Source organism: Ischnura elegans, assembly GCF_921293095.1.
Source record: "Ischnura elegans chromosome 13 unlocalized genomic scaffold, ioIscEleg1.1 SUPER_13_unloc_4, whole genome shotgun sequence".
In the NCBI taxonomy this organism is placed as follows: domain Eukaryota; kingdom Metazoa; phylum Arthropoda; class Insecta; order Odonata; family Coenagrionidae; genus Ischnura; species Ischnura elegans.
The window spans coordinates 3019392-3042389 of record NW_025791660.1 but is presented as its reverse complement, the minus strand read 5'-3'; the positions used below and the strand labels follow the sequence as shown (position 1 = coordinate 3042389).

The window sequence follows — 22998 nt, the reverse complement described above, 5'->3', positions numbered from 1 at the left end:
TCAGTCCACATTAACCAGATAAGAACGAAGCAATTGGGATGATAGTAATTAGGAGACGCAGCATCCCTATGCTTTATCTCAATGGAGTTCTTGGTGAGTCAAATCTCGCGTCTGCACTCATCACAGCTGGCCACTGGTCGTCCCTGACACGATGAAGTTCTTCGTTTTAGAATTGGCCTCGTAGGTGGAGCGGAAATTTATTTTTCTTAAAAGTCTTGGTTATCCGCCACATTAACACGAAAGAGCAAATGTCTGTACGTATGAAAGCGAGAAAGAACGCCAAAATGGGTCATGATATGCCCGACCTGAACTGAAAATATAACCTATTGCAATTTCATTGATAAATTCCTACATGCTCTGGTCCACAGAAATCGTTCATGCATGCTCCATATACTTTTTAATCTCCTAAATAAACAAGCCTTCAGTTTTCGTGTAGAAAATACGTCTTTAGTTGTCTTGAATGACTTATATTATTCTAAATTAATTGTTATCAATGACATAGCTATGGGAGGATTTGGGGGATAGATACCTCAAAACTAAAAAAAATATTATTACCTTAGATCTCAATTTCCCAGGTAAAGAGAAACGGGGGTATCCCCGTGGACGTCAGACGAAACCACTATGGTATGGTGTGAAGGTAATCTCACTGAATGATGGTGGAAATTTAAACTTTGATGCTGGAGTAAATAGTTTTAATATCGCTTGAAGATGGTATGTTGTCCGCAGCAGCAAGGGAAATTTAGCTAAGAGACGATGAGAAGGCTTAACAATACAGGTTAACCCATTGCTGTTTCTTAGGGCCGTTTTACACGGGGCTCGGAATTGCGCAGGTTAGACCAGCATTCATTTCTAAAATGGCGTGGAATTGCGCGAATGGATGAACGAAATTAGAGCAGGGGCTATTTTGCCATCTCAGGTCCACGCATTCTCGCATGTGTTGTAGCAATTCACCGCTATACACGAAGCTATCATGACTGCGCCTTCGTACGCACTTCAATTTGCGCAATTTGTTCCGTGTAAAACGGCATTAACTACCTCAAAATGTATACATAATCATCTACATCAATATAATACCCAGCGAGCCACCTCTAGGGTGTTTGGCAGGGGGTGATCAATCACCAGTTTGTAGCATGCAATTGAATTTCCACATGTACACCACATTGTCCAAAACACGTTACGCTTTATTTTCATTACTATCAGCTCTATTCAGGAAATTTTAAAGTAAGTGGTCTTTTGTGCTGCTAAGTTTAATGGCGGAATACGTAGCTTCCGCAATAATTATGAGACAGTAGAATGTATTCATTTCTTTAAAATTGAGAAATCTTGAAATATATTTCTCTAATTGTAAGAGGAAGCTCAAAGTAGAGGTCATCAAGGTTTATCACGGGAGAATGATGTCAACTAATGTTAATCGATGCAGAGGAAGACGGAGATCTGTAAATAATAAAATGAAAAGAGAAGCCCATAGAGTCTATTCCGGTGAAAAAAATAATCCATGATAAAAAAATATTGTGAATCTGTATTCGGTGGCGGATCTGCAGGGGGTGGTAAAGGGGGCAGTAGCACCCCCATTGGGTCGAAACACTCAGTAGGGGTTACCACTTGGTACAGACATCTTTCTTCATATCTCCCTACATATTTACCAACTTTAACGAATTGAAATACTAATTAGCTGTAAACTTACTTAGGAGGACTTTCTACTTACAATTAGTAGAACCCATTTTACGCACTGTCGGTATTCTACAGTCGAGTAATAGATGCAGAGATGTTCTCAGTGGCACCGACTCCATGGGGCCTGAGGGGGCCTGAGCCCCCTCAAAACTTCTTCAAGGGTGTGAGGAAAAATGTGCCAAGCTTGTCAATTTTCCCCGGAGTGTCGAGATTCGAGTTATCATGGTTCTAATGTTGATCATATGACTCTTCTTTAATGCTCAAAAAACTTCAAACTCACTACTTATAAAATTTCCCGCGGCAAGATCCCCGGTTTGGGCCCCCTCCATATTTTTTTCAAGTTGGCATCCTTGGTTCCTGGGGGCCTATACCCCCCCCCTTTTGGATATTCAATTTACACTGGATAGAATCGTAATCTCAGCCCCCCTTGTCCCTATCCTGGATCCGCCACTGGCTGTAATCAAAGGATTATAGTTGCTGCGCAGAGCATTCAGATATGCGCACATTACTGCAGACTGGGAATGTGATGTAACTTAACATAAAATTTCCATTAATGAATGATAGATAGAATGCAAGAGAGAATTTTGATCCAATGATTACCAAGCTATGAAGAATTTCTGCTAAACGTGTCCAACAAGGAGAGGTCACGTACCTTGCTCCGCCTTTTTGAGTCTTTTACAAATAAAACAATGACTAATTAAATGACTAATAAGTAATTAAGTTTTCTGTGTCTTGAAGTTGTGCCAACGATAGACCAAATGAAACTGAACCCCTTCAAACGTTTCCCTTGTGCAAGAAAGGCTTGGAAATATTTTTCAACCGTTCTTGCTTTAAAATGTAAGAAAACATATGGTTTAAATTACTTCCATATGCGGGAAACAAAGTAAACTTTAGAAACTTGAAAACGAAGACAAAAGGAAGGTTACGGAACCGTCCTATTTGTCAAATACCAATCCCACAACGTCTGCTCCTCCAGTGCCTCAGGAAGGTGCCTTTGTACCCATAGGGAGCAGACTTATTTAATCATTACTGCCTTGTAAAATGTGTAAGTGAAGGAGGGATAGCCAATTTACGATACGGCTAGTCATTGATTGGACAAAAATAATTGCAATTCTCTCAACTGACTTTCATGGATAGGACAGATAGATATCACTTTTTCCTCAGGTCGCTTGTGAGATTGAGATTTGGGTTCAGGTGATGAAGACTGTTAGGATCATAATGGGTGCCTTGGCGGGCCGCTAGTTAATCAGTCTATCACTTGGCGGCATTGGAGTGCACAGTTGTATTGTTCCGGGGATATGTGTCACTCACTAGCCAGCATACCCCACAGTTGAAGTGTCAATCTGTATCCATGAGTATCTGATATATATTCTTACATTAGGCTTGAGTTATTATGTTATAACATACAATCCCATGTCCTAACAAAGACTAAGGTATGGAAATCTAACCTGAGCACACTGGCGCATTCATAAGAATTAACTAATGATGGCCTCTGATCTAGAAGATCTAGATCGCCCACAAGCTATTTTGTATGCTTTAATGTTGCAATATGACTATTTCTCGATGAAAAGAAAACTAGAAATTACACTTGAAGCAGAGTTTTGGAATAGCTAATTAGAAAAGACAGTATTAATTTCAATGAGTACCTCATACACCGTGAAGAAGAACTGTTTATGGATATTGTTAAATCCCGACTTCATTTTGCGTTCGACTAAATCCTTACACTCTTTTTGTTGATGCGTGCATATTCTTTTGGTCAGTCTATGCGTCCTGTTCATTCGTCTGTTCACCTTTCTTGCGTGGGTCTCTTGAACTTTCCTTTATGCCGGCGCGGTGCGGATTGTGCTGATGGCGAGGAATGCATTTTTGGATAGACAGTACGTACGCACTGGGCCGACTTTGCTGAGAGGGGGAATCGCATTTGTGATAACCGATTCGTTTGCACTTTTCAGTAAAGAATGGGATACCGGTGGAAGGTTCTAAAACTCACGGAGGGGAGGGGGTGGTTGGATTTGGGAAGCCTTAAAAACTGCACGCATCATTAACTCGAGGTGAGTTGTCATTTGTGATTCGCGATTCGTCACTCATCATTTCGTCAAGAGTCGGGACCCGCGTAGCGGGGGCCCACGGGGCCGTGGAATGAAAGTCCAACAATTGACCCGGAGAAGCCAAGGGAGGAGATCACTCTCGCGCAAGAATTAAGAGAATCAAATACACTTCTTGCGGCAAACCCGGGATCTTTCATTTCTACCCGATACCATCCCTCCTAGAGGACCACCTTCGCTGTCCGGAATCCCTCAGCGTTAGTCCAAGATCCCTATTCTGAGTCGCCCCTTGTCGAGCTGTCCAAGGGAGGACACGACAATATAACACAAGAAATATTTGCTAGCCATTCTTACCATACTTAACGTTCAAACTCTGGTGGTCAATCGCATTAGATATAATCATGCACTTGACTGACATGCTTATTTAAAGCAAGGCAATCACACAATAATGAACAATTAAAATGCATACAATTAAATTACATATAAATACTTCCATAAAAAAGCAGCCTTTATTAACCTATTAAAGCTCACGAGCAACTTAAGTTGCATCAAGGAAAAAATATTCTCCTTCCCTCCTGGAAGCTCGCAAACATGCAGGAGGAAGAACTTATTAAGGGTTGTTCCTTCTCTTAACTCCATTATTTTTAGAAAGCGTCCGGGCAAAAAGATAACGTTGCTTTGCTACGCAGACCCTTTGAAGGTCCGTCGCCGCCAGTTGTGCTTCTGACTCTTCGCTGCTCAGGAGTATATACCATCTGCCCAGCAGAATGCAAATTGAATTTGAATACTGCAAAATGGTGAGCAAATATGTAATTTCCTTCGAGTATATTATTTCATGATTTGGCTGGCAAATAATTTTTTCCTTGATGGTCAATCTTTTGATGCAACTGAAGTTGCTCATGAGCACGTACTAGTACTATGTTTATCTTTTCCTTAGAATTCGTATCCTTTGCCTTGAAAGATTGAATACCAGTTTCAGCTCTTCCCATGCAATCTACAAGCAGAAAAAAGGTACTTTTTTATTACTAAATGATTTTACCTAATATTGAGAAATACCATGCTTTTAACGTCTATGACATTTAGGAACAAACTCTTTTGTTATTTACATTTGTAGGTGCCGTGTGATTTGCAGTGAGGGCTGTTTTTGCTGAGACTGCTCGTCTATTGAGACATTCTTTTAATATGTAAGTTCATTTAACATGTTATTTATATCATATTCATTTTATGATTTTCCATATAAATATAAACTAATATGATGTATTTTCAGTTCTCCATAGCCTCTAATGGTAAATGAAAAAATATATATACTAGAGAAAGAGGGTGACGAACACGGATCACAAACAATTATTATAACTGGAGCGGAGGAAGGTGCTGAGGCTATTATGGATGAAGATACTGAGGAATCATATGGTGAAGTGACTGGGGAACCAACGCATATACCACGACGTGTTTTGGATGCAGAGGGACAGATTCATTCGAGGGAAACGCAGCCTGAAGAATCACAGTCAGAGCAACCAAGTGTCTTCCAAGACTTTCCCAGGTTCCATACAGGAGAAAGATATAAAACCAGGGGACACAAAACTCTACAAGCTTGGAATGAATGACAGAGGGGTATACCATCACTTTGCGGAAGCCAGGAACAAGAGTGAACCGGTGATGACCTGGACTTTAATAGAATAGGCTATTTCAGCGTAATTTCAGCACACATCTCCAGGATTTGCATTCCCTGCCAGCGCTTCATGGGTTTCATATTTCAACAGGAGAACCCTAATCGTGCAACGTAAAATAACAAAATACGTGCAAGCAATCAAGTGTCGGCTGAAGAAATATTGCAATCAGCAATGACCTTTCAGGTGCAAACAAAAAGCTGTGTCTCCAAATATAATAGGTATTTCATAATTAAAATTAATAAGACCGGGTGTCCGTAGACGAGGATATAAAGGGAAAGCTCTCCAGAAAGGAGAAAACTGTTCGGTAGGCTCTTCGGAGAGTGACCTAAGTAACAAACTCATATACAGCGCAGTATGCTATTGCAGTCCCAAGAAAACGGCTTCCTTAAGTTCTTATTGTCCATGCCAGAACCTGGAGGTGATTTTAGTCCATGGGTGTGTGAAGAAACTGGAGAGTGAATTCTTAAATGTTTTTGTTGTGCATTCTGAATCTGGAAAACTTACAAGAAGGTTTCATTTCAAGTTTTATAAAATATCATCTCAAGCCATGCGTTTGCAACAATACATTTTTATTGCATATTGATTCCTAGGAGACAAACAAAAAGTTTTACAGTAGAACCTCGGTTATACGACCCTCAGTTTTACGATGACCTCACTTACACGCAGATTTTTTTTGGTCCGGTGAATAACCCCATATGAACCCATGTATTTCCAACCTCAGTTATGAAACTCTTCACTTATACGACGACCTCAGTTACGAAACGTATTTTTCCAGTCCAATGAGATAAAATACCTCACTTATACGACTTGTCAGAGAACTGCTCTACGAGAAGATTGCGGTACGCGCCCCGATTTAAGTCACAGGAGCGGGGGTAGTATGTGCTCATTACATAAGATATGCCAATGAAGAATAATAAGTTTTAATAATGAGCGATGCTGTTTATTAGATATTAATTTTAACTGCAGTAGATGATCGTTAATCCGGAATCTCTAACGGAAGATTGTCTAGTATTTCCCAAGGTTATGCTTCCCGTCACCCCAGCAAAATAACGCCTAAATGAGCCGTTAAAAATCCTCACGTACCCAAATTTTGGCTTCCAAGGTCATCCAAAAAAGATTATCGTATTTGCAGTATGGACGTAGGTCGAAGGTGATTCAACACGATGGTAAAAACAGCATGCGTGGTCTCATTCCGCGGGCTAATCCTTCATCCGCGGGATAAATTGAGCCGGGGGAAAGTTGCTTACGCGGCGCACAGATCAAAACTGACCCAACTTGTATCTGTCGGTTTAAAAGAAATATAGTTTGACCTTGAGTAGCTATTAGCTTGAGTCTGCCTGGTGGCAATCGTTTATTTTTTAACAAAGCGAGAGTTAATGTGAATACCATCAGAGAATAACTCGCGTCGTCAGTCATCACGTAATCATTAAAGTCAAATTCTAAACATGAAAGATAAGGCAGTTCTTTTCGACTCAGGAATGACTTATAACCATTATATCGAAGTACAAAAAGTATCCGGTGTTGTTATCAGATATGGGGAAGCAAAATAATACGTGAAGATGAGTCACACGGCTTGCGACTCTAAGTTCCCGACGCTGAATTCGCGGAAGAATGCCCTGAAGAGGGATCTATCCCCTCATCCCCCAACCATAATTATGCCACTGCCAGGTGCTCCATATTATCTATGGCATGGTATTTAGAGGGAGGAAACCGACAGCTGGGGTCATTTTCGCCATGAGATAAGAGAGGGAGTATGGAAACTCTGTGTTGGAATTAGCCAGGTTGTAACGATAGGCTTAACCAGGGCTTAACGTCCCATCTGCCGGACAGTGTACTGCACTGGAAGTTCCGTCAACACTACTCTCAAGCAGGGATAGAGCCATCTCTGAAAACTTTCTGCCTCTGCTAGGACATAAACCTGGGTCCATAGGGTGTGAAGCCTTCATGATGCATTAGTGAAATTTTGCTCCCTAATTACGAGGTTAATTTGGATGACTTTCCTCAGATATTTTATTCCTTCAATCTCCAATCTTGGGTTTGCCTATAGGTGGTAAAATGAATTTCCTGAAAACTGCTTTTAATGAGTCAACTTTTTTCAAAAATTGTCTTCTGTGAACATTTAGTGTCATCATTCCGAAATCTCTTCAGTATGATAGCCTTGCAGCTAAGTACCAGAAATGCTAGACGTTCAACCGTGGGTAATGTTGTTCAGGAATGTAAAATTACGTTTCTCTTAAAGTAACACATAATCTGTGGCGTTGCTTGTGAGAAAATAAGATTATTAGGCTTCAATTTCTTGCCTCCAAATGAGTAATTGCATCCTGGAAACAAACCAGCCGCTATAGGAAAGGATTTCATGCTTAATGCCAAAAAACCTCACTTATGAAACTTTTTTTGGTTTTTCGCTGAATGTTTCATAAGTGAGGTTCTACTGTATTTACAATGAACTATTAATCGATGAGAATTGAGAACCGCTAAGCAGCAAAAAAATTATAACACCGAAGTGTACATCCGTATGCCAACCGTACGATGCATATTTTTACACGCAAGTAAGGCTGTTTATTGCACAAATCCAGAACTCCATCTTCCTCCTTCAAGAGAAAAGAGAGATTTCCTCTTGTGAGGATAGAATACAAATCCATATGACCGTGCATTATGCAATGTCTTCACTAGCATACAATTATACGCACGGTATGCCTCACAGTTAGTAGAGAATAGAATTATTTTTAGAACCTGGAGGGAAATAGGTTTCCCTAAAGACATAAAGAAACACAAATGCTAGTGCTCAGGTAGCAGTTTTATATAATGACCATGTTGCTTTTAAATTTTGTGCTTTTCATTTTTTATGACAATTCTCATTCAAGCTCCTTGAATGAATTGAAGGGGCTAAATAATAATTGAAGATTGAAAAAATGTAGAAGGCAGAGCCTTTTTCAGTATTATTAAATTTTAAACTTTGGTGCATTATATTATGGAGGTATTTACTCCAATTAATGGTGTTTTATGCCACAACAATTTCTCGTGGGCATAAAGCCTGATTAAAGGACGAGAAAACTAAATAATATTGCTGCAGGAAAAAGCAAAGGAAGTGGAGGAAAGTAGGAGTCTGAAGAGACCAGGGAAAAGAAAAGGGAGAAGCTGACAAGCCACAGGAAAAACAGGATCATCAAATGGGCAAATACCTCAACTAGTATGGCCTATGAATCAATTTAAGTTGGCCGAGTAGCATAGTACAGACAATTGAAAGTTCTCATGTATCGACAATTCATTCCCCAGCTTACACAGCTTCTTTGAAAGCTATTGGAACCTAGCTATGTGGAAAGAAGGACTCAGAAAGAGAGAAGAGTAAGTTTGAGGGAGGAAAGAATACCTCGACTATTAGTTGGAAGAGGGAATAATGGTTGGCAGGTTGGCCGAAAATAGCTTTTTGGAGACTAAAAATTCCAACCAAGCATAAAGACAGAACTCCAACCTCCCGTCCAGGCTACTACGTTTTAAAAGAACCTCAATCTATTTGCCTAACTCTTAAACTATTCAAGCGTTGAGAACAACATTTCTTCCTTTCCAAAATCCTATTACACACAAAATCTTAGCCTTTTAACTTCAAACTCAATATCTTCGGTCTATGGAATCCGCTTGAATAGGACCTTGGCAACAAAATACATGGCGCAAAATTTACAAAGCAACATAAATAAAGTTAAACGGGCATTTCCAGACAATGCCAAGTTAAATAGACTACAGGACAAAAACAAATTTAAGAAGAGCGATAGCGACGTTTAGCACTTGAAATGCTCAAACTTGATCATATAGGTAGATGGGCAAAAACCTTCCCTCAGGAGGAACCGGAGCAACGTTTCTCAGACCGTATGTATGTTTAAGTTATTTGCTTCGCAAGGCTTGGCTTGGATAAATCTTGGCAACGTAGTGAACAATTCGAAGCAAGGGTTACCAAGTGTCATGAATGTCAATTTAGTAAAAAAAAAAAGTAAAACGTCTGAAATAAACATATCTGAAGAAGATGGAACACATTACAAACAATGGAGAAAATGGGAGACTAGAAAAACATTACAAAGATTACTGTTTCTGAGTCTTAAACCCTGGTCTTTCAAAATTAAAACGTGATATGCTACCACTTGGCCAAATCGACCTTGAAAGCAAAATTTTTTATTTAAATTCAACGTGACCATATTTTTCATTTTTTAAATGCTTATTACTCTCTACCCCAGGCATACATAGACAAAACCTTTCAACAGTAATCCTATCTAGGTGTCTACTTTCAAATAAAAAAGGTTTCATCTTCTTCCTTGACATCACTTATGAAGAGTCTCCCTGTCAGCTACTCCCGCCCCATTATCCTTGTGTACAAATCGCATCCAAGCAATAGACTTCAAACCACTCTCTGTGGTAAAGAAAAGCTATAATATAATTATGACATTTAAACAATGTACAATGCATTTTTTACCATTGCTAATTCAATGAACTTGAAAAAGAGAGAGAACGAGGCCATTCACAAACTAAAACATTCATCAGTCAACATCAACGCACTCAAGCATTTCCAATGCCAAAAATCAAGCCAACACGAAGGTAAGACTTAATATTTAAATAGAAACCAAGGCAATACTATAAGTGCAATTAGACAGTGCCATACACTGCAACACAAAAACCATATTCATAATAAATTGATATTGATACTCACATGGAGATTGTAATTGTGAAGGTAAAATAATCAACAGTCAACTATGTACACTAATCCAATTTCAAATGTAATACTCATTTCTACTACTTTCACCTCCCACATGAATTCAAAACTATCTATATAGGAGGACACAAAAAATCAACATCACACTTGTCACAAGAGCTTCCATTAGTCCATCTAACTTCTGAATGAACATTATATAGATGGGAGAAATTTCCCACTCAGCTAATCAACTGCCTGTCACAAGCACCATTATTCTTATAAACACAATCGCAACATTACATTAGTATTCCAACCTGCCACTGCGATTAGTCAAAGCTCCAATGCAACTGTGGTATTTAAATATTCTAGATTTTGGATGCATATTTTCCATTATTATTCCAATGAATTTGGCCAAGAGAGAGTGAGAATCGAAGCAATACACACTTACACATCAACGATTATAACAAATATTATTATTCTCTAACATTTACCTCACTGAACATAATGAGTACCACACAGGAAAGACTTACTATTTCAATAAAAACCAAGACAAATAATGAATGCTAATAAACAGTTCCATACCTTATAACACAAAAACCATACTCATAATAAATTGATAATGATACTCACTTGGAGATTGTGGAGGTTCAGTCCTGGGAAGCAAGGTTAAAGCAGGATGGGATGGCTAGAAAACCACAGATCAATCACCACGACAGAATCCTGAAAAGGAAAGGAAGAAACCTTGTACTAATAAAACGGAGTACATTAAAACAAATACATTGGCAGTACCTTTCCTGACCATACAAAAGCAGTATATACAGCTACAACTGTGTAATATGTTGACATCCTAGGGTGAAAAAAGTAAGGTAAGGTAAGATGAAATCTAGACAACAATGTCATCAAGGCAGGCAAATAGTCAATGCAGTAATAATTCAAAGCAAAAACGTTTGGATTATTGAGTAACAAATCTGATGTCAGCAATTCCACCCTAATCATAAATGGGTGACACCACAGGCAACAGACAATACCTAATTTTGAATCTACACAGAACACTTACAGCAAATCACTGAGCAATATTGGCATATATATATTTAAAACATTTTCATGTTACCACAGAAGTCTAATATGCCCACAGAAAATGATAGCTGATTGATAGTACACATGACAACCTACTCGTGACTTCCAATACTTCACTATGATACGAAAACTTTCGCCCCATCAAGAAGTCATCAAAGCACATGGTACATGCAAACTTAAGTACTGGCATAAAACTAGCCAAAATCATTAAAATCCTCAATAAAAAACAAACAAATGCAGACATGACTAAATAGCACAACAACAAAGTATAATATACTGTATTTGAATGAATATGGTCCCACCTTTTTTTTTCCAAAAATACCCATGGTAAAAGTAAAGGGGGGACTGTATTCAAACCCATTTTTTTCATTTTTTCCTGAAACTCAAGCCTCAAAGTTAGGGGGGATATATTCAGAGAAATACAGTAAGAAGGACTATTAAATATCATTATTACCTTCCAACGTTAACTATGTATGCTGAAGTTCGGCAAACCACAAGATAATACATTTCGGGCAAATATGATGGCCATGGTATATATAAAATATAAATCTCAGCTCAAGACGAAGATCAAAGTAGACATAAAAGGAATCACTTCCCAAAAAAATGCTTTTTATATAACTGCTAACACACAGGAACGGCTGATAATAAAATGCCATGGATCAAACTTCATAGGCTATCCTATTGTACGAAACAAAGTTGTGTGTGCATGCAGAAGATCACATTAATTCCACTACAAAACAGTTAAATACTCACCTTAGTATTTAAAAAAACACCAAAGATGGATGGATTTAAAGCAGGATGGTATGGCTAGATATCCACAGCTCAGTCACCACGAGAGAATCCTGAAGAGGAAAGAAGGTCACCGTATATTAATAAAATGGTGTATCGAAAAACATTCACAAAGGCAGTATCTCTCCTCATATCAATTTCAGATACGTCAAAGTAATGTGCTCTCGTCCAATGGTGGGACAAATTGTTACGTTGAAATAAACCATAGAGTACATTTTCATCTAGGCAAAAACAGGTTTGGATCATCATGTAACGAATTTAACTTGTGTGCAGCTATGATCAAAAATTGGTTATTTACACCGCTGGAAAGAGATAATGCCATTTTTCGAATCTAAGCAGACTCTAGAGTTTATTACGGCCCAATATCGGAGACAAAATTTAAACCATTTCCTTAATATAACAGAGGAGACAAAATTTTAAGCATTTCCATATTATCACAGAGGAGACAAAATTTCCAGCATAAAATAATAGCAGATTGATGATACACACGACTGCCCACTCATGAAGTCCTATAATTTCATCATGATACGAAAACTTTTACCCCATCAACAAATCATTGTAGCACACGGTATATTAAAACTAGAATACTGTCTTAATACGGGCGAAAATCGATTGAAATAGTTCGTAAAAACAGGCTGAAATGATGACACGACTAAATAGAAACAGTGTAACAAACGTAATACAATCGTAAAATATAAAAATCCAGACCTCCAGCGTTAATTACGCCTAGGTCCTGAAAACCAAAACATTATATATTACGGACGAAACACGGTTCACCAAGAGATAAAATTGTACCGAGGAAAATTGTAACAATCATAAAATCACTCCCTTCCCAAATACAAACATAAAATAACCGCGATTCATTTGTTGGAAACCATGAAGTTGAACAGCTGTCAAATATTAACTAGTATAGCATTCATAAGTACGAAGCTAGAGTTGCTCGCAGCTCAGAAAAATCAAACCTTCCAACTGCCTACGAAACATCAACTGAACACGTTGGAACTACAACAGACAGATCCTTACCACATCAAATTACTTCACCAATTACGATCATATTCGTCAATGAAGGTCGATAACAGTAGCCCTCTAGAAGAAGAATAATAAGCCAAAAAAAATATCTAATCAATGGCAAGAATACGTTTGTTCACGACTCCTAGAAGCCTTTAAGTTCAGGCACAAGCAAATAACAGAAACACTCATTACATGGGTCATACAAACGAGAAATCCACAAGGAATTCTTTGTCCCACTCCTTGTTTCACATGCATCGAAGTAATGTGGTGACTACTTAACGGCAGCTACATAAAAAAAACAGATTTAAATCTCGTAACTATTCCCAGCAAGACATTTTACAAACAATGAATAAATTCCTATAGGAGTTATGGTTGATTAACGCATTGAATTACGCACTACTAATTTCAAGAATTATTCATAACTATGAGACGACTACAAATTTTAAATGCAACAACCCTTGATATCGTAGGAAAAGTAGTACAAATAGAACCGTCAGGCAATGTTTATCCTCCAAAATATTATGTCGAACTTCTTAGATATTATGAGACTAACGTAAACCATTTTCATTATTTCATCATTGAAATACGAATGAATAGCTGATAATACATCATCACGAATAAAAATATAAGGGTTATACTAGCGTACGAAACAAATAGTTGCCTTGAGTATGATAAAGTTCACAATAATTCCACGAGAAAAGAACAAAATATGCACCTTAGTGTTAACGTCATACACACGAGACCAAATCTTAATAACAATTGCCTACATTTGGAACATGGCCCACACTATTCACGATTCCTAGACTCCGGTCAAGTTTTATGTAGTATTGCTCTGCGTAATTCCTGAAAATTTCTAATTTGTACTCTAGGAAAAACATCGCAATCATAGCTCTCGACGAAGACTAGAAACAAGCTCGATTGACAAAATAAGGTGACGCCGTGTTGATAAACAAATGAAACTACGTGTATAAACACGGATGTGGTTTCCTTCAGTGATACATCACTACATAGAAATTAAACAGAGGCAGGAATATATTACTAAAATGCCGGCGAATAGCTAACACCAACATAAATCGGCACCGAAAAGTAACAAGACATGCGTTTTTCATTTCCATTGAATTCTATGTAAGCACCATATCCACTACTACGTACTTACGGCTACCCACTATTGAAAATTAACCATTTAACTTTTGAAATTCATAAACGCATACCTCAGGCCTTCGCCATTACTCTGTATAACTAAACATAACATAAATCATGACCATTCAAATCGTTAAAGAAATAATCGAGACGTATTTCCAGTGATAGTGAAACGACAAAAGGAGTGATCAAGCCGAAGACATTATAGTTGAGTATCACCCGACATAACTGATCTATCTGGCTTAAACGAGAAGCACACGCTCTATATTTCGTAAACTGAGGCCCTTGCAAAGTACGTATTCTAACACAAGACAGAATTCAACAGTGAAAGCAAGCACGCAGAAAATGCACACGAAGCCATAACACAATCAAATATAAATAAAAAAAGAGATAAATTAGCAAACAAAAAGCAACTTCTCCCATTGCGGACAAAAAATCATTTGGAGCAAGTACCCGGGCGGAGCATAATCATTTTAACTCTCCTGGAGCAGGAGTAGTGGCGCCAAAAACTTAGTTATATGACCTCTGATTAAAACTTCACTCCATCAAAACAGTAACATACATATGATTACTTGAACTTACTCAGGTTGGAATGCACACTCCCACAAGCCCTGATTGCGATGGAAGATGAAGAGCCCAGCGAGATGAATGCTATTAAAACTTCAGAAGAAGACGGCTCTTTCGAAGATGACAACGCGAGCGATGAGCAGGAAATGAGCTAATTTTGGCGCTAGCGCGCAAGTCGGCGCAAGTCAGGACAAGTTTCCAGAAGATTCCACTAGATAGCGGGCGAAATCAAATTTCCCCCACCTCGGCTTAGCTCACCCTCCCACAGGCCTACGACTTCGCTTCTGCCCCCCCTCAGAAAGAAATCTTGGATCCACCCCTGGCCATGGACGTCACCATTATTTCAGATGGGAGTTCAATCAATTTATGTTCGAAGTCCACACACTTCCAAAAATAGAGCAGTAATTAGTGGCATCGCAATATTAACGAAAGGAATTTTTTTTAGATATTTAAAATCTTTTCATACAGTTCCCAGCGCCTTAAACGTGAACTAATTCACCAAATTCGAAGCCTATCCCCACCCCTTCTTCATGAATACCTCCCCTCTCCACTGCCGAAACCAAGTCCCTCTCCGTCTTCGTTGGGATGACTTAGTCAGGGTCACGAGCATCTTCCCACCCCAACCCCTTCCACGCCATCCCCACTCCATTGGATCGGAGCGTGGGAACGGCGACGACGCAGTTTCCCACAAAAGCGGGTCTGTTTGCTGCAAGCGGGGCCAGCAAACGCGAACCACTCCTTCTCCTTACATTCTTGCCTCCCCTCTCACAATCTTAGTTCTTCTCCAAAGGCCGTTTTACACGGAATTGCGCAGGTTAGAGCTGCATTAATTTCTAAAATGGCGTGGAATTGTGCGAATGCATGAACGAAATTAGAACAGGGGCTATTTTGCCTTCTCGCATCCACGCATTCTCGCATGTGTTCTAGCAATTCACCGCTTTACACGACGCAATTTTGATTGCGCCTTCACACGTATGTCAGACTGCGCAATTCCGTGTACCGTGTAAAACGGCCTTAAGATTTGGGCGTAATGAATCAAATCAATTGGGTGATTTGGTTCACTGATTCCATCACATCTTTCTTGTGATTCTCATTTATTCTTTAGAATGCATAACTCATCAATCACGACAACGACTTCCTTGGTGGATGACGGAAGAATAAGCATTAACAAGGAAGCAAAGCTTCATGGCAATGGAGAATAACCTGATTATAGAAAGATCGCACTTGGAATACGTCACTTAAGTGTGGTACTCGTACGAGGTGGGACTGCGAGACGAAATCAACGCATCACAGTGGAGTGCGACCAAATTCGAGATGAGTTGATATAAAGAAATTGCAGTGTTTCCGATATCTCAAACGAGTTAGGAAGGGGATCTCTTCACGATCGTAGTGTGGACCATAAGCTAAATTTACATCGCAAATTTAAAGACAATTTTTTTCTAAGACGACGCGAAAATTCCTTCGCTTTCGGTCAAATTAATGAATACTGGATTATGAGACGAAAATAAAGGAAACACTTCTAAACTGAGATATCTAAAATACCATTATTTCTCGTAATAAAAGGTGTGGAATTGGTGACTTTAATAATACAATTAATTGCGTCATTCATACGGAAAAATCATTGCATGATGGTATTTGTTCTATTGTTCCAAGCTAAATTTACTTACAGGAGACATCGCGAGAGTGATGTTAGGGATCTGATATCTTGGAAGGTTACAACAATATGGAAAAAAAACTTCAGGAAAACAATTGAATTAACAATCCGGTCGTTTGAAAACGTATCTGGCTGAAATCAAGTGAGGATTAGTTTTCTTGAGCAAATGTTCAAAATGATATTGACATGTTGATATCAATTTCTGAAACTATATAAGCAAAGTATAAAATGGGTCACGGCTCCCTTCCAAATAGGCCCGGGTTCGAGAGATGTTCGCACGTGAAGATTTCTCGCATCATGACTTCGCATGTGTGATTCCTCCCAGTGGCGCCCACTCCATGGGGCCTGAGGGGGCCCAAGCCCCCCCAAAAATTCGTTACAGAAGTGAGGATAAATCTGTCAGGCTTGTCAATTTTCCCCGGAGTGTGTCCAGATATCGGCATTCCAGCTATCAGGGTTATAATGTTGATCATATGACTCTTCTAAAATGCTTACAAAACTTAAAACTTACTACTTATAAAATTAACCGGGGCAAGGTTCCCGGTTTGGCACCCCCCAATATTTTTTTGTAAGTCTGCACCCCTGATCCCTCCGTACCAAATACCACGTGGTATTCGAGTGGATAAAGGCTCTTCATTCCCGTGCCTTGATTCGTGGGACACAGATTTGTCCCATTGCAAACCAATATTCTTTCTCTCTAATAGTTTTTGAAATCGTTGTTGCAACTCATCCACATTCGTTTAATTTAATTACTAAGTATTTTTTTATTTCACACGGTGGCATCCAGTATTTTGTTCTGCAGGGGCACAAGGATACCCCGTAATACAAAAAACGAACGCAATGATTACGGGACATATTAAAAATCTTGAATATTTTTTTCAGGGTCACGGGGGGAAGGTCCGGGTCACGGGTCAGGGTCAGGTCCGCCCCGTACCCCGTAATACAAAAAACGAACGCAATGATTACGGGACATATTAAAAATCTTGAATATTTTTTTCAGGGTCACGGGGGGAAGGTCCGGGTCAGGGTCACGGGTCAGGGTCCTTCTCCCCCTATATCCGCAAATCATTTCACAATAGTTTAGAGGTTTTAAATGGGACTCCGAATCGCGCCTTGCCACGCGAGTTTGAGGACTTGTGCAATAACTAACAAGTGAATTTCAGGGTTTTGTGCCCATCCTCGCCCCAGCCACTGCAGCCCATGGCAGTTGCTTAAAGAGAAAAAACTCAAGGGGGAGGTTCAAAAGATATCTTGAGGCATTGTCACTTTTTTAGTAAAGACAAATAACTAAGTCACTTATTAAGTCTAAGAAAGTTTTATTTAAACTGACCATACTCATGCACAAGACATTGCCATAATATGACAATAAAAAGTTGCATTGGTGTTTCAGCATTGTAAGGCAATGCGGGCGGCCCCGCTAGAGGGAGACGCGCCCCCTATAAGTGCACGGGGTGATTCCACACGAGGCAAGCAGCACTCATCCTAGCTTTGAAATGAAACCCAGTCTTTCGCCAGACACAGGCCAAACACACAGGACAGTGAGAAGAGCTCTGAGCAGAAACTGGGATAGTATTCAGGACACGAACATGCTATTATGCAAACAATAAAACTACTAGTTAGCAATATTTAAACGAAGGGTTAGGAATTATTAATTCCTTGGTAGGAACCTGCTAATGAAATTGGAACTGAAATAACGACCACTTCCTTATTTAAATAAAATCTGTTATTATTTAATCTGTAATAAATACCCTTTAATGATTTTCTGTGGTCTTCACATGGCTTATTTACTTTACAACGTTCAGGAATTTACTTTCAAAAGCTATAAATTACCTCCGATTTGAAATTTCCGTCAATGTAGTACATCCTTGATACCATATCTTTCTATCCTAAATCCTATCCTCATCTGCTTTCGTCACCAACATATTGTTTTTCTTGACTAAGATGATATTCGTCCATTATTCATCAACCTCATTATTTTCTTTTGTTTCGTATGCCAATGCTCTTCGTTGTTTCCATGCAACTGCGATGATAAGCCAATGGTAGCGGCGTAGCGAGGGAGGGGGCGTCCGGACCCCTCCAAATATTAAAATCACTTGGCTTCATCAAGGAAAACAAAATATTGAAAAATCGTGAATTTACGAAAGATTTATTTGAAAAAAAAGGAGTTTTATTCCATCATTGAATTGAACAAAATTCTCCCTTGCAGGGGATATTATTTTTTCACCGCCTTCTTTTGTCTAGGGGAACAGCGGAAAATCAATTCGAACACTCGATGCCAAAATAAAATCTATTCTACGATATGTAATATTACTCAAATGTTGAAAACAGTCAGTAATGTTTGAGTAACAAATTAACCTCAAAATGCTTGAACCAAAAATTGAGATTTGAGGTTCTCATACCTATATACTAAAAGGCGAACTTATAATGTAGTGCGAAAGATCCACAGAGAAAAAAAATCATTCGCCTTGACCGGGATTCAAACCCGGATCCCCCGATTTCCGGTCGAGTGCTTTAGCCAGTTAAACTACCGAGGTGGATATTTTCGGACACAATATTTTCGGACATTATAATGTAGCAAAATTTCTCATCTCAGGTTATCACCTTTGGTTATAATGATTAGTTTCACGAAGGAGGGAACACTTCCACCAATGTGCTGCATTGGTATTTTACTCATTGTCTTAGAATTAAAACAAAGATGTGTATAATCCATCGATTTGAGTTCAAAGTACTTATGTATACCTAGCTAAAGATAATTGGAGGTGCAAGCTATTTACTTCTACTTCCTATGTCCCCGCTTTTCTGTAATATTTCAAGGAGTAAATATCATTAATTTATATTCTGTACATGGTGCCCTCAAGTGAGTACAAATTAGTGATGAGCGATATATCGCTAACTGTGATTGAATCACCGTTACTGAAAAGTAGCAGTCACTGTCGGTGATTCAATATTCGAAATCACTGTGATCGGTGATTCTATCACTGGATTCGGTGAAGATAGCTCTGGCTGCTACCAAGTGATATGCGATATATCGCAACCTGTGATTGAAGAGAAGTAGCCGATCACTGCCGGTGACTAAATCACCAAATACTCGAAATCACTGCGACTGTGAATACGGTGAAGTTAGCTTCGGCAGCTACCATGATGCTACCCATGATTAATACATTACACAATATAATGTATTCTCCATGATGCTACCAATAGTAAAATAAGGATGTCTTATTCATCTTGTATGATAAATAAGACATTCTGTGCGAAAGGTACAGCTAAAGCTTTGAATTATGATGGTTTGATTATACATTTGTATAAAAAATGATTGCCCCTTATCAATTCTTTTACCACTTCAAATTTACTTGATTATTGTAATATAAACTCGGAATTAGAACTATTCCCTCAAAAAAAATATTTTGCCTAATTTTACAATGTTCTATAAGTTTATTTGTTCCTATTGAGGAGAGCTCATTCCTTGGAATTGGACAAAGTAGCAGGAATAGCAGTGCCACAAATCACCGATGACTTTAAAGAGTGATTCACCTCGGTGATCGCAATCACAGTTAAGAATCACCGTTACTGATGAGTAGCAGTCACAGGTAACGAAGTGATCCGAAAATCACAGTTCCGCTCATCACTAGTACAAAGCATTTGAGTGGGAGGATCGCTCCCTAAGGTTGCGGATTGAGACGCGATCGGGCGATAAGAGTGTTATGGGGGTCTGCTTCCGATTACACACCCCCCTCCGCCATGATGGCCACCCTCAGTCCACATTAACCAGATAAGAACGAAGCAATTGGGATGATAGTAATTACGAGACGCAGCATCCCTACGCTTTATCTCAATGGAGTTCTTGGTGAGTCAAATCTCGCGTCTGCACTCATCACAGCTGGCCACTGGTCGTCCCTGACACGATGAAGTTCTTCGTTTTAGAATTGGCCTCGTAGGTGGAGCGGAAATTTTTTTTTCTTAAAAGTCTTGGTTATCCGACACATTAACACGCAAGAGCAAATGTCTGTACGTATGAAAGTGAGAAAGAACGCCAAAATGGGTCATGATATGCCCGGCCTGAACTGAAAATATAACCTATTGCAATTTCATTGATAAATTCCTACATGCTCTGGTCCACAGAAATCGTTCATGCATGCTCCATATACTTTTTAATCTCCTAAATAAACAAGCCTTCAGTTTTCGTGTAGAAAATACGTCTTTAGTTGTCTTGAATGACTTATATTATTCTAAATTAATTGTTATCAATGACATAGCTATGGGAGGATATGGGGGATAGATACCTCAAAACTAAAAAAAATATTATTACCTTAGATCTCAATTTCCCAGGTAAAGAGAAACGGGGGTATCCCCGTGGACGTCAGGCGAAACCACTATGATATGGTGTGAAGGTAATCTCACTGAATGATGGTGGAAATTTAAACTTTGATGCTGGAGTAAATAGTTTTAATATCGCTTGAAGATGGTATGTTGTCCTCAGCAGCAAGGGAAATTTAGCTAAGAGACGATGAGAAGGCTTAACAATACAGGTTAACCCATTCCTGTTTCTTAGGGCCGTTTTACACGGGGCTCGGAATTGCGCAGGTTACACCTGCATCAATTTCTAAATAGGCGTGGAATTGCGCGAATGCATGAACGAAATTAGAGCAGGGGCTATTTTGACATCTCACAATGTTCTATAAGTTTATTTGTTCCTATTGAGGAGAGCTCATTCCTTGGAATTGGACAAAGTAGCAGGAATAGCAGCGCCACAAATCACCGATGACTTTAAAGAGTGATTCACCTCGGTGATCGCAATCACAGTTAAGAATCACCGTTACTGATGAGTAGCAGTCACAGGTAACGAAGTGATCCGAAAATCACAGTTCCGCTCATCACTAGTACAAAGCATTTGAGTGGGAGGATCGCTCCCTAAGGTTGCGGATTGAGACGCGATCGGGCGATAAGAGTGTTATGGGGGTCTGCTTTCGATTACACACCCCCTCCGCCATGATGACCACCCTCAGTCCACATTAACCAGATAAGAACGAAGCAATTGGGATGATAGTAATTAGGAGACGCAGCATCCCTACGCTTTATCTCAATGGAGTTCTTGATGAGTCAAATCTCGCGCCTGCACTCATCACGGCTGGCCAGTGGTCGTCCCTGACACGATGAAGTTCTTCGTTTTAGAATTGGCCTCGTAGGTGGAGCGGAAATTTTTTTTTCTTAAAAGTCTTGGTTATCCGACACATTAACACGCAAGAGCAAATGTCTGTACGTATGAAAGTGAGAAAGAACGCCAAAATGGGTCATGATATGCCCGACCTGAACTGAAAATATAACCTATTGCAATTTCATTGATAAATTCCTACATGCTCTGGTCCACAGAAATCGTTCATGCATGCTCCATATACTTTTTAATCTCCTAAATAAACATGCCTTCAGTTTTCGTGTAGAAAATACGTCTTTAGTTGTCTTGAATGACTTATATTATTCTAAATTAATTGTTATCAATGACATAGCTATGGGAGGATATGGGGGATAGATACCTCAAAACTAAAAAAAATATTATTACCTTAGATCTCAATTTCCCAGGTAAAGAGAAACGGGGGTATCCCCGTGGACGTCAGGCGAAACCACTATGATATGGTGTGAAGGTAATCTCACTGAATGATGGTGGAAATTTAAACTTTGATGCTGGAGTAAATAGTTTTAATATCGCTTGAAGATGGTATGTTGTCCTCAGCAGCAAGGGAAATTTAGCTAAGAGACGATGAGAAGGCTTAACAATACAGGTTAACCCATTCCTGTTTCTTAGGGCCGTTTTACACGGGGCTCGGAATTGCGCAGGTTACACCTGCATCAATTTCTAAATAGGCGTGGAATTGCGCGAATGCATGAACGAAATTAGAGCAGGGGCTATTTTGACATCTCACGTACACGCATTCTCGCATGTGTTGTAGCAATTCACCGCTCTACACGACGCTATCATGACCGCGCCTTGGTACGCACTTCAGATTGTGCAAGTACGTGCCCCGTGTAAAACGGACTTAAGTAACATCAAAATGTATACATAATCACCTACATCTACATAATACCTTGCGAGCCACCTCTAGGGTGTTTGGCAGGGGGTGGTCAATCACCAGCATGCAGCATGCAATTGGATATCCACATGCACACCACACGGTCCAAAAAACGGTTACGCTTTATTTTCATTATTATCAGCTCTATTCAGGAAATTTTAAAGTTCGTGGTCTTTTGTGCTGCTAAGTTTAATGGCGGAATATGTAGCTGCCACAATAATTATGAGACAGTAGAATGTATTCATTTCTTTAAAATGAGAAATCTTTAAATATATTTCTGTAAGAGGAAGCTCAAAGTAGAGGTTATCAAGGTTTATCACGGGAGAATGTCAATTAATGTAAATCGATGCAGAGGAAGACGGAGATCTGAAAAAACAATAAATTGAAAAGAGAAGCCCATTGAGCCTATTCCGGTGAAAAAAAATAATCCATAATATGAAGTAATGGGAAGCTGTATTCGGTGGCGGATCTGCGTGGGGTGGTAAAGGGGGCAATAGAACCCCCATTGGGTCGACACACTCAGTAGGGATTACCACTTGGTACAGAAATATTTCTTTATATCTTCCTACATATTTACCAACTTCAATGAATTAAAACACAAATTAGCTTTAACCCATTAATCCCCAGCGTTGCG

General features: G+C 39.3%; 1 protein-coding gene across 6 annotated transcripts in view; it reads right to left on the bottom strand.

The window, feature by feature from the left end:
- Positions 1–14816, bottom strand: part of LOC124173050 — a 73067-nt gene extending 58251 nt beyond the window's left edge. For 4 of the 6 annotated variants that reach the window (XR_006868359.1, XR_006868360.1, XR_006868361.1 and 1 more), the window contains exons 1-3: positions 14664–14816; positions 11895–11983; positions 10695–10784 (exon numbers count right to left, since the gene is read on the bottom strand). The gene's annotated coding sequence lies outside the window, so the exon portion shown is untranslated. Of the gene's footprint in view, positions 1–2624; positions 2664–10694; positions 10785–11894; positions 11984–14663 lie in introns of those variants that run through there. The other 2 variants (XR_006868363.1, XR_006868364.1) reach the window with 2 other exon arrangements.
- Between the last annotated feature and the right edge of the window lie 8182 nt (positions 14817–22998).